General features: G+C 37.4%; 1 protein-coding gene across 3 annotated transcripts in view; it reads right to left on the bottom strand.

Annotated features, from left to right (window-relative positions):
• Nucleotides 1–17,320, bottom strand: part of SNAP23 (synaptosome associated protein 23) — a 62,468-nt gene extending 45,148 nt beyond the window's left edge. For 2 of the 3 annotated variants that reach the window (XM_007472422.3, XM_003339475.4), the window contains exon 1: nt 17,163–17,320. The gene's annotated coding sequence lies outside the window, so the exon portion shown is untranslated. Of the gene's footprint in view, nt 1–17,017; nt 17,046–17,162 lie in introns of those variants that run through there. The other variant, XM_056810335.1, reaches the window with a different exon arrangement.
• Nucleotides 17,321–17,818: the final 498 nt, after the last annotated feature.

Raw genomic sequence — 17,818 nt, 5'->3', positions numbered from 1 at the left:
GGGACAGTAACTAATAAACATGTGGCATGAACAACACAGAAAGAATGAGGTACGTTAGAGAATAAAAATAGAAAAAATATTAATTTTTTAGCTTTTCCTTTGCAAATATTTCAAAATGCAAAGTCTGTACTTTCTATTACAACTGAAGTTTGAGTTTTGAAATAAAAGGAATAATGGACCAGGTATTTATTACTTAAATAATGTACTTTCTAAATGAACATTATTTGGTGCTATTTGCCAAATCTAGATCACTGCTCTGTAGGCAAAGAAATTAGAATTGTGTAACAATAGAAATGGCAAAGAAATATCTTGAGTACATAAGAAGCGATTTGTGAAAATGCCAGTTAAAAAAAAAAGTGTTTATTAACAACTGGGTAGAAGAGGAAAAGCTGATGCTAAATTAGGTCACGATGAAAGCATTCATTTTAAAAACAAGCTCACAGCATGTCTAAAAACCCTGAACCATTACATACAGGTATGAATTGTTATTATATTCAAAATTTATATTATTAATTTCCTAGTAATAAATGTATTATATCCCCTAATTTTATAATGATGATGATGAATCTTGGCCATGGAGAAGGGTTGTAAACAATGTGTAGAACATCCATAATCATTTCCTTTCCCATTACAGAATAAAATTTGAAAACTTTTAAACTAAATAAAATCTGAAAGGTAAGATTGTTTTAAGTTTATTTTCAATACAATTTTTAAATTATTTCAAAAATTATTTAAATTAGTTTCATCAGTCTATATTGTACTTATTTTACATTCCCTCACTATCAGTACAAAGTCCATAATCTCTTGAGTTTATATTAAAAGCAGGTGCCAATACGCTAATGGCCATGTAGTGTATTTAGAGTATCTAAAGAGACTTTAGATATTTTCTAGCTAGTCTGGAAGTTCTTAAACTTTTTTGGATCAGGATCCCTTTACACATTTAAAAAGCTTTTGTTTATGTGTTATCTATTGGCATATACTACATCAGTAAGTTATTTCTATGAAAATGGCTTTTACCCTGAGAAGATCTGAGGAGCCCCAGGATTTTCCCAGACTATACTTTGAGAACTGCTAATCCAGTCAAGCCATTCATTTTAAAAATGAAAACAGTTACTCCTTAGAGAGGTTAACTGACCACATTAATTATGCCATTTCTCTGCTCAACATGCCTCAATAACTCTCCATTGTCTCCAAGATATAATCCAAACTCCTGATCCTCACACTCAAGGCTTTTAGTCTCAATCTACCTTGTTAAGAAAAAAAAAGAAAAAGGAAAAAAAAAGGTTTTTTGATGCCTTCTGGCTTTACAACATAAGGCATTTCTTGCTATACTTTCATGAAATCACACATATACACAAAAACAATATATTGCAGATGAGTCTTCCCATGTAACAAAGAGAATCAGCAAGTCAAGTCATTTCCGCAAACATTGTGTCTACTCTGTGCCAGACACTGTGTGAATGAATGCTGGGGATATAATGAAAGGAGGAAACAAAAAAGTACCTGCTCTTACAATATATGAAACATGTAGGTCTGTGAACCTCTCTATTGTAAAGCTGTTGTTACATCTTCAATTCTTCTCCATGGCCAATTAATCAGCATTTGCCTTGATTTAAGTATTCTTTTATGTTCACATTTTTTAGGTCATTGTGAATTTTGTTCTTCTGGTTCCGATTATTATCTTCATTATTATCATCAGTTCATATACATCTTTCTATATTTCTCTGAATTTCTCATTCATACCTTCTTACAATACAGTGATATTACATTACATTCACACACTTCAATTTATTCAGCCATTTCACAATCAATAGTCACATACTGTGTTTTCCAGTTCTTTATTAACCACAAAAAGGGCTGCAATGAATATTTAGGTGTAAATGGGGACTTTTAATATATTCTCCTTTAAGTATATGCCCAGTATGGGCAGCAAAGTGGCACAGTGGATAGAGCGTTACTCCTGGAATCAGGAAGACCCAGTTTCAAAGCTGGCCCTCAGACACTACCTCGTTGTATGATTCAGGGCAAGTCACTTAACCTCATTAGTCTAGCCTTTGCCCTTCTGTCTTAAAAGTTGTAACTAAAAGAGAAAGTAAGGGTTTATATGCTCAGTAGTAATATCAACAGGTCAAAAGACATAAATAATTTAGTGATTTTCTCCCATAGTTTCTAAATTATGTTCCAGAATGGCTGGACCAAAATTCAGAACTCCACCAACAGTATATCACTAAGCTTGTCTTTGATTCGCTACAATTTTTCACATGGTTGCTGATATTTTAAAATTATTTTTTATCTATTTTCCCCTACTTTTCTATTGAGTAATAGTCCCAAGTCTTACATATTTATGTTAATTCTCTACATCTTGAATAACTATCATATATTTAAGATCCTCCCCCAGTTTTACTGGGTGAATTGACTTTCTGCAAAAGCTATAAAATTTTTAAGTTTCATTTAATATAGTTAAAATCTATCTTCTTTTTTCTTATCTCCTCTACTCCCTAATTGGTCAAGATTCTCTAGCCAGCATTACAAAAGGCACTTCCTTTGATTCTCCAATTTTTTAATGCTATGACCTTTTCTAGCTATGAGTAGCCATTTAGAGCTCTATTATATATGGGGCACAAGATACCAGTCTATTTTCTGCCAAGCTGCTTTCCAGTTTTCCCACCAGTTCTTATGGAAGAGGGAATCATTCCCCAAGTAGTTTATGCTATTGGCTTTAATGAACTCAAGATTGATAACTCAGAAGAGCAAGGATATTTGAAGGACATCAACATGTAAAATTTGAAATCCTAAAGTCTGAAGTTAGGCACTGGGATAGAAAGAACATTAAATCACTGAATTCCATGGGAAAAGGGGATGAATTAGTTGAGAACAATAGATAATAATCAAAGGGATCCAAAAAGGAGGATATATATGAAACAAAACTCAAAACAGGCTTACTGAAAGCAAATCTGGGTCAAATAATAATAAAACTGTTCTACTAACACGCAATTTGATGACCTGGAAGTCTAGAAATTGCATTACAGCCACCATTGCATAGTTTCTATCATCACTGGATAATTATTAGGCCCTAGGCATGGCTAATAATAGTGATGATTATCATTGACATTTATATAGTACCAAGGCTGAAAACACCCAGTAGCATAGATGCTATTACTATATCTATATCCCCATTTTAACAATGAGCCTCAAAAAAAGGTTAAGTAATTTTCCCAGGGCCACCCAGCTAGAAAGTATATGATGTTGAATTCAAACCCAAGTCTGACTCCAGGTCAAATGCTTTAACCATTATGCCAAGTTGCCTCAACTATCTCAGGAAAAGAAGTAGCTTCTTCAATATTAACTAAAAGGATTCATAATCTGGCAGGCCACCCATCCAGAGGAAGACACAGGAGCAAAGCAGAGTAATACACATCCTGAACAACTCTAAGGCTACTATATAATAACCAAGTCAGTCAAAACATGTCACTAGAACTTCCTTTTCACTAACAGAGGCATTATTATATTAAACTGTTATGTAACAGTTTAACAGGTTTTACTTTCCCAACTAAGTTGCTGAATCCTTGCAGGCAAGGATTGTCAATATTTGTATCTCAGAGCCTTGAATATAGTAGGCACTAAGGGTCACAAAGTGCGTCTGCAGATTCCCAGTTATTCATCCTTCATTTTAAAAAAGGACCAATAGTATTACAATGTGGGGGCAAAATGGTGGCTTATGGGTGATGTCTTGCACTTGAACTGGATTTAAGTGAGGCAAAGTTGCACAAAGTCGTAAGCTTCACTCTCTCTTCCAGTCACTAAAATCCAGCAGCAGGACAAAAGTCAAGAAGACCGTTGATGACCCAGAATGCAGTGGATGAGCCTGGCATCTTCAAAGTCCAACTAAGTTCTAAATGCTCCTCAGCACCTGCTCTAGCTGCCTTCATGACTGGGGAATAAATTATTCTCATTTGCCCATTCCACCAGAGGAAGTCTTCACATGCTTGGGGTAGACATCCCCCTAACTCACTGATGGGTTTAAGGCCCATTGGTTACCTTAAACCTGGTGTATGGAATGTTTGGGAAAATCTAGCATCAGTTTGAGGGCTTATTGAGCCCTTTCAGAGCTGCTCATCCTATCACCCAACTCTCACTTGTGGCTGTAAGAAAGCTGTAGCAAATAGAGACCATATCCTGGCAAACCAGGTTGATTCCCACTAGTATTCTTTCTACTATATTATGTTGCCTCTTGTTGTAATTATTCTGATAGAATATGGGACCCAAACCCCCCTTCTCCCAATACCTACCAAAATTAACAGGCCTCCCCCTCCCAACACCTGTAATAAAGCCCCAGTAAAACCTGGCAGAACACCAGGGCTTTTCTGTCAGGCCTAGACTAATGACCTCCTAGATGACTGACCAGTGGGCCCTGTAATAAGTAGTAATAAGGAACTATATTATTGGTAATTGCTAACTAATAAATAAGGCTATAAATCTCTTTTCTTCTTTCCCTTCTCCCTTTCTTCCTCCCTTCCTCCCTCTTCCTCCTTTCCCCTCCCTCTTGCCTCTCCCCTTTTGGTGATTCTCCTTCTGGCTTCTCTAAATCAACTCAGGGGTGAGTTTATAATGTTTCAAATCAAATACTTTTTCTCTTCTCTATCTTAAATTAAAAGGTTTATTGGGGAAGACAGGGAAGGATAAGGAAATGGAAGGAAAGAAGTTTGGGGGTTTCCCTATCACTAGGATGAGTCTTAGATTGGAGGATGGTAGAATATAGTTCAATTGAGAGAAATAGCTGATAGGTCTGAAGTTCAGTCACTATCATCAACAGAGCAAGTCAGAGAGAGAGAGAGCTGGACTTTGTCCTTCTTTCTTCTGCCATCAAAGCCAAAAGACCAGTTCCTTTCTGTCTTCAGGGTTAAAGACATAACCCTTCTGTTGGTCTGTTCCTTTCTTCCAACTGCTTCTCCAGGTAACATTCCAAATCAAAATATTCTCATTTGAATGACAGGTCATTACTTAGGTGCTCCTGTCTTTTTGCAAGCTTTTCCAATCTCTCTCTCTTCAACAGTCCCCAACCCCAGGGATAGAGAGTCCCCAGGCCCTCAAGGCCATCCAATAAACTTGACCCAAGTAGCTCAAGTGAACCAATAGCAGATTACCTCATCCCTGACAACAACCCCATAAAAGGCTACACCCTTCTTCACTCAGATGGAGACTCAGTAGTCATCTTTGCTAGCACTAATCTTCCCCTCACTCCCTCCTGCCAAACCTCCCCTCCCCCAGGGACTCCTCAGCCACCTCTTCTGGCTTGGGGACTCTCACCTTCACTGCCCTTTCCTTCCCCCTTTGCCCTTTCTTTCTTTCTTTCAATAAAGCCTGTGCTATACCCCACACAGACACACTCTCATCTCATTTGTCTTGGGTCAGACCCCTGTCAGTAAGCACTGACATATTCCACAGTCTTCATTAACTCATTAGTATTATACTATAGCAATTACATATGATCCAATTAACTTTCCACAACAAATAAACTCAGCCACACAGTGTAACATACCAGGCATAAAAGTATGATTGATGTAATAATATTGTATTACCAGGCCTCTTGATAGTCAGTGTATGATTCCTGAGCTAGGCTCTTGACTTGGCCACACTGCCTTTGTTCAGAGCAAAGGTCATTAACATTTGAGCCAAACTCATTTGCAAAGCGGTTAGATTTACCCAGGCCTCTAGGTTGTCATAATTACCATTTCAACCAATGTCAATCAACCATGCTTTGTTATGTATTATTCATTGAAGAACTCCCAATCTACACCTCAATAAATGTGGGTGTGGGGTGCTGCTCTCTCTCTTGATTCCTGCAACCTTGGAGCACTTCTATCTCTCTAAGTGCCACTCTTGGTCACCTGCTTTCTATCTTGGAATTCTTACTTCCATGTGTTCTCTTATTTCTCATATTTTCCTTTAATTAATTTGCTAAGGAAAATATTATCAGGGGCCATCACCATTCCCCATATCAATTAACTTGTCTTTGAGTCTTTATTTATCACCCATCTTCCTCAGGCTCCTTCCTCCTTCTCAAGTTATATCCCACAAAGAAAAATTATATAGCAACCGCTGGACGGACTGCTATACACAGCTATAAATTGCACACTAAACTATGGTCAGGTAATCTTTTAATATGTACTGTTGGAGTCATTTTACCCCCATTGCCTAGTCCTCATCACTCTTCTGCCTTGGATACAATCCACAATATTGGTTCTAAGATGGAAATGAGGGTTTTAATAATATATATGTGTGTATAATATGTATATGTATTGCTGGATTTAAGGGTACTACTGAAAAAAATCAAAACATCTGTCCATTCCAAGTAGATCAATAGCACTATCATCTTACACAAAGGATTTCTTATTTCATTCAGTTCCTTATAAGGTCCTGTGAATTTTAAAACTATTCCACCTTACTCAGACGGTACTTTAGAAAATATGATTTAGCTATTTCCTGATTAGTAACAATGGAGATACTCGGTTTAACAGAATCAGGTCTTGGGAACTCTACATTGCTCCACCCTACTTAAGTTTTACAAGGTCAAGAATGTCTGCATCATACTCAAGGATTAAGTATCTGAGGAAATGGCCTTCAACAGACATGTACAAAAACAGTGGACAGACCCCTGGGCTGTCCTAAGTCAAGCTAAGCTATCATTGGTACAGATGAGATGCAGAAAGTGCCGTAAAACCGTCTATATAAGGCACGTCACTTCCTCTCTCTCTCTCTCTCCCTCTTTTCCCGGAGAGGCATCTCTGGCTGGCAGCATGCTAAGTGTTCCAACATCTTGGCATGGTGGCAGCTATTTATTTGTCTGGGTTTTGATGGTGAGTTTGCCCTTGAGCTAATTCAGGTTCAGGCATCTTGGTTGAGCCCTCTTGGAGTTCAGGCTGATTCCTTCTTCCTTCACACTCCAAACCCTTACTTTCTAGATCCCCTAATCTACCTGCCCGGTACAAGCCAGGTGGGAGAAATCCTTCACCCTTTCCTTCTCCCTTCTTAATTTCCTTCCACTATATTAATTAAATCACCATAAAATTTCAGACTGACTTGGGTATTTTTATTTTATTATTTGGGATATCCATGGTGACCAATAATTAATATAATTTAGGTCACAAAGCTAAAATTATCCTTACAGTCCCAAATAAAGTTCTAATAAATCCTTCATATTCTATCTCAAATTCTATTTATTTTAGAGTTCTATCTCTTAATACACCAAATCACTATTAATCTCTTCCCTTAATATATACCATAGATTTTAGTGTTAGCACTTGATAATATTTAATTAAGCATTTGAATATAAGCAGTGTGATTATAAGGTAATGAAAATTACTTCTGGGAAAATGGCAGGATTAATCAAGTCCACTGATTTCTACTGTAAAAAGGCAAGATAAGGAAGGCACAAAAAAAATAGCTAAAATATGAAAAGTGATTTAAAAAAACATCAAATCACTCCCAATTTAGCAATTTGAGAAAAATGGATGTTACAGGATTTAAACACTATCGTACCCTAGTGCCTGGGAAGATATTAGGGAAAAAAGAGAGAGCAGAATGGAATTTAAACAGACCCTACAAGACTACCTCACAGGAACAGGAACAGCAACAACCTCAATAATTCAGGATAGATTTGTGTCAGATTCGCAAAGAACTCAAGTTGAAATTTGGGGAATTCAGAGAAAAAACCCAAAACAATGGAAAGAGGTTGCAAAGAAGCAACCTTAGGCTTGATGTCAGGAAAAGCTTCCCAACTAGCGGAGTTGTCTAGAAGTAGAACTCATTGTGTTAAGAATGTTGTTAATTCCTTCTCAGAGGGGGTTTTCAAGCAAGGATGGATGATTACTTGCAGAATAATATCAAGAATACCTGTCTTTCAGTTACAAGCTGGACTTTCAGTTACATAGCTGGCAAGGTCCCTTGTGACTCAAAAATTCTGTTAACTCTGTGACTGCCCAATGGATGAATTATCAACAGATAGCCCTCAATAGCAACTACTGATAACCATATGAAAGTGCTCCAAATATCTAATAATAAGAAAAATGCAAATCAAAACAAAGAATCATAAATTTAGAATGATAAAGAACTCCTAAAGTCATCTAGACCACACTCTCGTGTTACAGATGAAAAAAGTGAGGGTCGACAATAGCTCCTAGGCTTAATAGAAATCAGTTCATTTTAAATTTTATTGTGAGGTAATGATCTCCTATGTATCCTTCACTGGCTATTCTTTCTGACATGTTAAGGTGTCAAGTCAATAAGCTAGCAAGCATATATTAAGCACCTAATATGTGACAGGCACTGTGATAATAAGTGTTGGGAAAACTCCCAGGTTCCTCACCTCCAATAATCCTTGCTCTCAAAGAGCTCATATCCTAATGGAGGAGGAAACATGAAAACAACTATATACAAGATCTAAACAGGATATATTGGAGATAATAACAAATGGGAAGGTACAAGTGTTAAGGGGGATAAGGAAAAGTATTGAAGGTGAGGTATTAACTGAGATCTGAAGGAAGCCAAGAGGCAGAAACAAGGAGGGAGAGAATTCTAGGAATAAGAGGGATGCCTGTGAAAATACCCAGATTCATAAGATAGTTTCTTGTTCAAGAAGACTAGTGTCATGATCACAGATTACACAAGAAAAAGTAAAGTATAAGACTAGAAAGGTAGGAGGAATCAGGTTGTGAAGAGCTTTAAAAGCCAAACAGGGAATTTTATATCTGATTCTGGAATTGATAAGAGGTGTCCACTGGAGTTTAGTGAGTGCAGGGTGACAAGATCAGACCTGTGCTTTAGAAAAATCACTTTGACAACTGAATTGAGAATGAACTTGAGTAGGAGAGTCTTAAGGCAGGGAGACCAACCAGCAGTTACTGGAATAATTCAGGCACTGAAGTGATAAGGATCTTTAGCAAGGTTAAGACAGTGTCAAGAGAAGGGAGTATATTCTAAAGATGTTTGCCAAAGTGAAATGGGTAAGTACTGATAATATTAGAGGGAGCAATAACAATGAGGACTCTAAGCAGATACCTAGGTTGTAAGCCTGGGTAACTAGGAGGATGCTAATGCCCTTCACATTAATAGGAAAGATAGGAAAATGAAAGAGCTTAAGGTTGAGGGATAGGGCAGGATAAGAAATTCAGTTTGAGTCATGTTGAATTTAAGATGAACAAAAAATATCCCTTCTGAGATGTTCAAGAGGTAGCTGAAGATTTGAGTCTGAAGGTTAGGAAAAAGATTAGGGCAGGAGAAGTGAATATGAGACTCATCAGCATAGTGATGATAAATTAACCCCTGGAAGCTGATAAAGATCACAAGATACATAAGTAAAAGAAAGGAGGGCCCAGAACAATGCCTTGGGTGGCATCCATGATAATCAAGCATGACCTGATGACAATCTAGCAAAGGAGATTGAAAGAAAACAGTCTAACAGGTAACAGGAGAACCACAATAGAGTAAGATCACTGAAAGTTAGAAAGAATATCAAGTGTGCCCCAAGATCCTATATTTTGTCCTTAAGTTTTTTCTTTCCAACTCTCTCCCCCTTTAGCAATCTCATTCTCTCACATAGGAAGGATTCCCAAGTTTATAATTCTAGCCTTGACCTCTTTCCTGAGCAGCAGAGCTAAAGAACTGCCCAAAGACATCTTTACCTATATATCCTTCCAGTATATTAAACTGAACATATTCAGAACTGAGTTTATCTTTCCTGCAAAAATCATTCTATTTCTAGCTAGCAGCTAAACAACAATCCCTTCAGTCATCTATATTCAGGAATTTGGGATTATCTAGACCCTTCTTTCTCCCATCTCTCATATCCATTGAGGTACCAAGTCATAGGATCATAGATTTTGAACTGGAAGAGTCATCAAGTCCAAGTTGAGGAAACTGAGGCCATAAAAAGGAAGTAATGTGCATGTGGTCATACTGGTGGTAGAAGTACAAAAATTTAAACCCTGGTCCTCTGACTCCAAATCCACTATATCCATTTTCCACTGTATCAGAACTACCTGTTCCATAAAGGAGGCAAGGTTAAGAAGGACAAAAAGCAGAGGTAATTTGAAAGCTTCAATTACGGGTCTCATGAGAAACTGTATGTCATCCAAAAACCAGCTTGGTTAAGCTTAAAAACCCTCCCTGCCATATTGTCCCCAGTGTAACAAATATTTCAAACACAAAAACTCTCACCCTTTCTAATGTGATGAAAAGGAAGTACAGCAGTGGGAAGATATAACCTCACAACTTCAATATTCAATAATGTGCTATAAGATTTATTTGAAGAACACTAAAAAAGTATAGCAGCCCTGAATTAGAAAGTGCTATTTGGGATAGAATTTTTTATTTCATTTTAAGGTTTTGTTGGAGGGCAAAAACTTTCCTCCATAAAAAACAAACACATAAAAAAATTCTTAAAACAAAAGTTAGTAAGAAATGGTGAGAAGGATTTCAGAAAAAGCTTGGAAGGCATAAATGAACTGATGCAGAGTGAAGTGAACAGAACCAGGAGAACATTATACACAATATAATGAACTGCTGGGAGTGACTTGGGTATTCTCATCAATACCATGATCCAAGGCAATTCCAAAGGGCCATGAGGAGAAAGAACTGATTAAGCCTGAATGAAGATGGAAGCAGACCATTCTGAATTTTATTTTCTTCATTTTTGTTTAATGTATCTTCCTCGACAACATGGAGAATTTTTTTTTTATGACAGCATATGTATAACTAATCTCTAAATGCTTACCATCTCAGGTAGGAAGAAAATGTGGAATTCAAAATGATAGAAAAGGAACACCAAAAATTGTGTTTAAAGTAAACAGGGAAAAAGGTAAAAACCTAGAACTTTCAGGAGAATAAAATTATATTTTAAAAATCAATTCATATTAAAATCATCTAGTTCAATTAAAAAAAGACTAGGAATTGCTATCCTAATCTTTTAGTAGAGACAGTATAACTTAAATTGAATCTATATCAAATGAGAAATTAAAAGGCTGAAAAAGAATGGAAAGGCGATAAAACATTTTCCTTAACTGCCACCCTCCCCCCAAAAAACACTGCACAAAGAATAAATAAGAGATGGTAGCTAGTGACCACTAAAGTTATGCTTTCTCTTTCAAGAATCTACTTCCAGTTTTACAAATTAGCTGATTTAAACATCCTAGTATCAACAGATGAGGCCAGCCTCTTCTTAATTCTTTCTTCACAACTAAAGCAGAACATAAGTCTTACATTTTACTAAAGAAAACTGGAACTGACTGCATATCCTTCAACTTTCAATAATAGCAGAAAATATATGTGGTCACCTATAGCTAGCATTTTATTTTCTACAAAGCATTTTTCTCATAATAAATCTAGGAAATAAATATTATTGGCAGTATTCTGAAGAAAAGGAAACTGAGGTTCAAAAAAGACTTGAACAAGTGACATAATTGGAAAATATTTTCAACTATAAAAAATGATTCAAAAGTTCAACAAACAAAAAATTTTTTAAACTTTATTTCTGAAGAAAATAGCTCATTTACCCAAAACACAGAAAACAAAAATGGACAATTTTGCTAAACAGAAAGCTAGGTTTTTTAAGCAGTAAGGACTCCCTTTTTTTCTTTATAAAAGTTTGTTATATTTGCACAAATGCCCTACTCTTTTTTTTTTTTTAAACCCGTACCTTCCATCTTGGAATCAATACTGGGTATTGGTTCCAAGGCAGAAGAGTGGTAAGGGCTAGGCAATGGGGGTCAAGTGACTTGCCCAGGGTCACACAGCTAGAAAGTATCTGAGGCCAGATTTGAACCTAGGACCTCCCATCTCTAGGCCTGGCTCTCAATCCACTGAGCCACCTAGTTGCCTCCCCTGATCACTCTTCTACTTCTTCTTCTACTAACTCTTTCTGTTATGTTCTTTTATATATATATAACATATATATATATATGTTATGTTCTGTTATAGTTCTCCAAACTATATCTTTGATGCATTAACAAAATACTATCTTCACTAAGCTCTTTGAAAGAGGGCATCCTTGGCTAAATCATCAAATAAAAAAAGTAAAATGAAGCCAAATCCTAAGTTAATAATTAAATTATAACAGAGGAGTTGCTGAATTATATAACTTTCTCCAGACTATGAGGAAGTACTTTGTGTCAATCAACCAAAAAAGTATTTATTCAGTACCTTCTATTTGTGAAGACACTGAAGATATAAAGACAAAAATGTAATAGTCCCTACAGTCAAGGAGCTAACAATCTACTGGAGAGAAAGAACATGTACATAGTTAAGTAAATATGAAATTATATACAAAGTAAATACAAAATAAATTTTTATTTGAGGGGGAGGGGAAGCTGGAAAGTAGAGACCAGGAAGAACTCCATTCAGGATGTGGCACCTGAGTTGAGCCAAGGAAAAAGCTAGGGACTCCAAAAGATGGAGGTAAAGATTGACAGCAATCCAGGCATAGGGGACAGCTTGTGCTAAGGAGAGAATGTCATGATGAGGAACAAGTAAGCTACATTGGATTTAATGTAGTGAGCATCAGGGAAATAATATGAAATCGGTCTAGAAAAGTTGAAGACAGAACATAAAGGGCTTTAAGTATCAGAGGAGTTTATAGGGAACCAACAACAAAATTAGAAATGGGCTTTAGATTTGGCAGCTGTGGGCAAGATAAATTGGTTAGGGAAAAAGTTGGCTATATGAAGACAAATTAGGAGACAAGTATAAAACAGGGATGAGGGCCTGAACTAGGATGATGACTTGAGACTACTACTAGGGATATTTTGGAGAATGTAACTGACATTGAACTGGCAAATTGTGGCAACTTATTAGCTGGCTGGATGAGAGTATGGGAAAACTAAAGAGAATTAGCTGGCAACCCTGAATGGCCAGAAGGATAATGTTGCTTTCAACTGAAATAAGTTGTGACAGGCTCAGATACTTACTAACTTTGTGACCCTGGGCAACTCAATCTCTATTTGCCTAGAAGACAGCTTAATAGCCCAGTGGATAAATCAATGGGCCTGGAGTCAGACTCTATTTCAAATCCAGCCTCAGACATTTACCAGCTATGTGACCCTGGGCATCACTTAATCTCTGCTTTCCTTAATCCACTGGAGAACCAAATGGCAAACTATTATAGTATCTTTGCCAAACAACAACAACAACAACAGCAACCCTATGGACAGTATGGTCTCAAAGTATGGGACACAAATGAATGACTGAACAACAATATTCTACCACTCAGAAAACTAGACCAATTACTATTCCTCCCCAATATGCAGTATGTTTTCTCCATCTTAAAACCTTTACATATTTAAATCATTCTCCTCTAGAATTTCCTCCCATTCTAACTTCACCAATTGAAAACCTCTCCATCTTTCAAAGCTCAGTTTAAAATAAAGAAAGAAGTTAGGAGGTTAGGGATAGTAGGGAAATAATGAACTCCAACATCTTGTGCATGTTGAGTTTGAGAAATGTAGGGTCACTGAGATAGAGATGTCTAGCTAGATGAGGGACTATACTGTTCAAGAGAAAGATTATAAAAATTTGAAAGTCATCAAAATTGTCAAATGTTAGACAGATCAAAAAGAATAAACTTAAGGAAATCAATTAGACTTAACAGCATAGATCTCTCAACATGCCATCTCCTCCCTCCATGCATTTACCTAGGTAATTTTTCTATTCTTGGAATACAAACTCTCCTCACCTCTACTTTTCGGAATTTTCTTTCTTAAATGTTCAGTTCAGGATGCCCAAAGGGCACTAAAAGACTGCCTACCCTTTGATTCAGTCATACCACTGCTGGGTTTGTACCCCAAAGAGATAATAAGGAAAGACTTGTACAAGAATATTCATAGCTGCACTCTTTGTGGTGGCAAAAAATTGGAAAATGAGGGGATGCCATTTGGGGAATGCCTGAACAAATTGTGGTATATGTTGATGATGGAATACTATTGTGCTCAAAGAAATAATGAACTGGAGGAATTCCATGTGAACTGGAAAGACCTCCAGGAATTGATGCAGAGCGTAAGGAACAGGACCAGGAGAACATTGTACACAGATATTGATACACTGTGGTACAACTGAATGTAATGGACTTCTCTACTAGCAGCAATGCAATGATCCAGGACAATTCTGCGGGACTTATGAGAAAGAACACTATCCACATTCAGAGGAAGAACTGTGGGAGTAGAAACACAGAAGAAAAACAACTGCTTGATCACATGGGTCGATGGGGATATGAGTGGTGATATAGACTCTAAATAATCACCCTAGTGCAAATATCAATAATATGGAAATAGGTTTCGATCAATGACACCTGTAAAACCCAGTGAAATTGTGTGTCAGCTAAGGGAGGGGGTTGGGAAGAGGGGAGGGAAAGAACATGAATCTTGTAACCATGGAAAAATATTCTAAATTAACTAATTAAATAAAATTTTCTCAAAGCTAAAATTTTTTATTCAGTTCAGGTACTACCTATTCCATGTAGCCTTTCTTGTTCTTCTGATCTCTTCCTCTTCCAGTAATGCTAAAGTACTTTACTTGGATCTTTCTTTTCCCTCAATAATTCCCTATCATGAACTATATATTTAACTGTATACAGGTTCTAATCCATTGCCTTCAGAAAGTAGTGGCAGTGTCAGGGACAGTGTTTTTTTTTAATCTTTATATCTCTGTATTTTGCACAAAGTGTTTACTAAATGTTGTTTAAGTGTCAATATTTTTAAAAATTAACTGAGAGAATTTTTAAAAAATTATATTATACAGGTCATAATCTTCTTAAAAGATGCAAAATAATTTAATCTTTAACTTGATGACTCAAGATCATAATTATAAATAATTATTATAGTCAGCAATAACAAAAAGGGAAGCCCTCAGTACCACTGAGGTGTGTAGAGATATTTGAGCCTACACACTAAATGACTCCATATACTATTACTGCTTTATCTTGCATGCTCTCTTATATGGTTTTCCTTTGGATTCCTGCTTCTAGGAGAGAAGAGAATTCCCCCTCCCCCTCCCACCCCATTACTATGAGCTGGGAAACCAAATAATGACACATCAAAACTGTCCCTAAAAGTATAGTTAATGGGGGGCAGCTGGGTAGCTCAGTAGATTGAGAGCTAGCCCTAGAGATGGGAGGTCCTAGGTTCAAATCTGACCTCAGATACTTTCTAGCTGTGTGACCCTGGGCAAGTCACTTGACCCCCATTGCCTAGTCCTTACCACTGGTATTCGCCTTAGAGTGAATACCCAGTATTGATTCCAAGATGGAAGGTAAGGGTTTAAAAAAAAAGAAAAGAAAAAAAAGTATAGTTAATGGTATCTAAAAGATGACATGACTGGTAAAGGGAGTAAACAGGCATGCATAGATTGTCATATTATTTTGCTTAGGGTTTTTTTTCCTTCCTGGTTCTCTTCTATGCACTAAATAAGAAAGTTTTTACTGTTCTTAAAGTAACTGAATAAAAAAGGAACAAAAACCCTAATATGCAATAATAGTACTTATCTACAAAGACACAAGTCCCACAAATGTTTATGTAAAGCTGCATACCAGAGTAAGAGAGGAAAAAATGGTACAATATTATCAGGGAAGTAGAATAACAAAAGTCATTTTGATTCCAAAAGTACACTAATAAGAATGACAATCACATGAACAAGCCACAAACTCCTTATATAGAGCTACCAGAGCTGACAAACACATAGACTACAGGCAGGCTGGCAATTTATACGACCACTTTAATTATGTTCCCCTGGTTAGAAAAAGGGTATTGATAGTTGTTCTAATATTTGCTGATTATAAAACATAGGTAATCACATTTGCTTTGACAAGTATGTAATGAGGAAAATAGTTCATAAGCACTGTGTACTCTGCAAAAATTTGGCTTAGGTAGTGGCAGGGATGGAGAATATTTAAAATAATATATGGAACATAAAACATTTGCAATATTGAGAGTTCCCAGAAAACTATGGAAAAATGATACCCAGATTTAAAATTCATTAGGTATTTTCTAGTATGGACAAGAACGGTATATCATATTTTTAATCCTAGTATGCCAGTATCTTCATTTTACTGGATGGACCTCACAAAGGACTCTGAAAAACCAACTTTCAGGAAGGTTACAACTATACAGAAGCGTGTCCGTTAATACTCACAAAACCTTGTTTCCAAGAAGCTCAAAGTACATTCACATGAGTTGAGATGAGCCACTACTCAGTAACTAACTTCTCTTATTCAACTTCCCCTCCCTTAACTAGGCTATTACATCTTGATGAGATGACAAGCAGAGAAAAAAAATGACTACTCTGTGGACCAATCAGGGTTATCTTTAAACTTTCCCACTCTTCCTTTTCCAACTTGCCTACTTAAAATTACAGTAACTAATGACGATGTGGGAAGGGGAGGAGTGGGAAGAGGGAAGGGAAATTTTAAACATCACAGCAAAACTTCATCCTGTTTGGGGGGTGGGAAGGAGGGGAGCCGCCACCTCCTCATCCCGGAATCTGGGGAACTACCTGCCGATCCCCCCTCTCGATATGCCAGCATCAAAGCTGTCGTCAGTCTATGAAGAAGCTTTATTGAGTTTCAGCAATTCTCTCTCAGTCGGAACAAATGTAGTTCAAGCTCAGGGCGTTTAAGATGGGTGTAAAATAATATTTCCCAAGAGTGTGTCCTCATGACTGTCTGAACACAGACCCCATACATACACACACACACACACACACACACACACACACACAAGATCGGTGTACAGTATTGCCCATGAGTGTATCCTCTACGGACTATGTGTGTACACACATACCCATACACACACAACACACACCCGAGAAAGAATAAGTATTGTTAAACTGCTTTCTTTCCTCTACAGCGGGGATCGCACCGCTCACACCCTCCTCCGAGGCCAGAGAGAGACGAAGCTGGACAGACCCCCTATCCGCCCCGCCACCCCTTTACCGTCCCCTACACTTCTTCCTCCCCCTCCCCCTCCGCGCCGGCCACCTCTTTCCAACTTCATTTTTATTCTCATTATCCGCCTCTCCACCATTTTTTTTTCACGTCGCGCGCAGTTTCTCCTAGTCCAGAACCTTCCCCGGCGGTTCCCCCGCCCCAACCCCTGGGCCGTGGCTCGAACCTAACAACTCACCAGTAGACTTCAGCGCCCTTCCCTTCCCTTCCGATCCTCCTCAAGCCGGTCTTTGCCAAAGATAAGACCCAGGGCTACGTCTCTCTGACGCATGAGTACTCAGAGCCCTTCACATTGCCCCCACCATGCGCCTGCGCACTTCCCCATAGGCGGTGTCTCCGACCAGAACAAGCCCTGGAATTACAGCCAATCAGCGTACAGGAGAGGGAGGTTTAAACCTTGCCACCCAGGAAAAAAAAACAACTGGTCTCAGAGCTGGATTACCAGTTATAGGTGTTTTTGGAGATGCTGCATATAGTTTGTGATAACTATATATAAAGATCTTTTTTCACTGTTTCGGTAGTTCTGTTTCTTTTTTTTCCCCCAGTGTTTTCTAAAAATAACACAAAAATCCAGATTTAGTAACAAGTCAGCATGCATTTATTTATTGAGTCATACACTATACTAAGAATAGGAATATAAGGCAAAACAGAACCAAAAAAACCCAGACGCTACCCTCAAGGAACTTACTTTGCAATTTGTACACAGAACTGCAAAATGAGATGTGGTTGAACTAGATGAGGTCCAAGTACCCTTCTAGCTATAAACCAATGCTCCTATGATCTTAAATAAATGCAAAATGTATTATACAGTATGTTAAATAACATGTTGTGGTA

This window comes from Monodelphis domestica, chromosome 1 (assembly GCF_027887165.1).
Source record: "Monodelphis domestica isolate mMonDom1 chromosome 1, mMonDom1.pri, whole genome shotgun sequence".
NCBI classification, from domain to species: domain Eukaryota; kingdom Metazoa; phylum Chordata; class Mammalia; order Didelphimorphia; family Didelphidae; genus Monodelphis; species Monodelphis domestica.
This window is presented reverse-complemented; position numbering and strand designations above follow the sequence as displayed.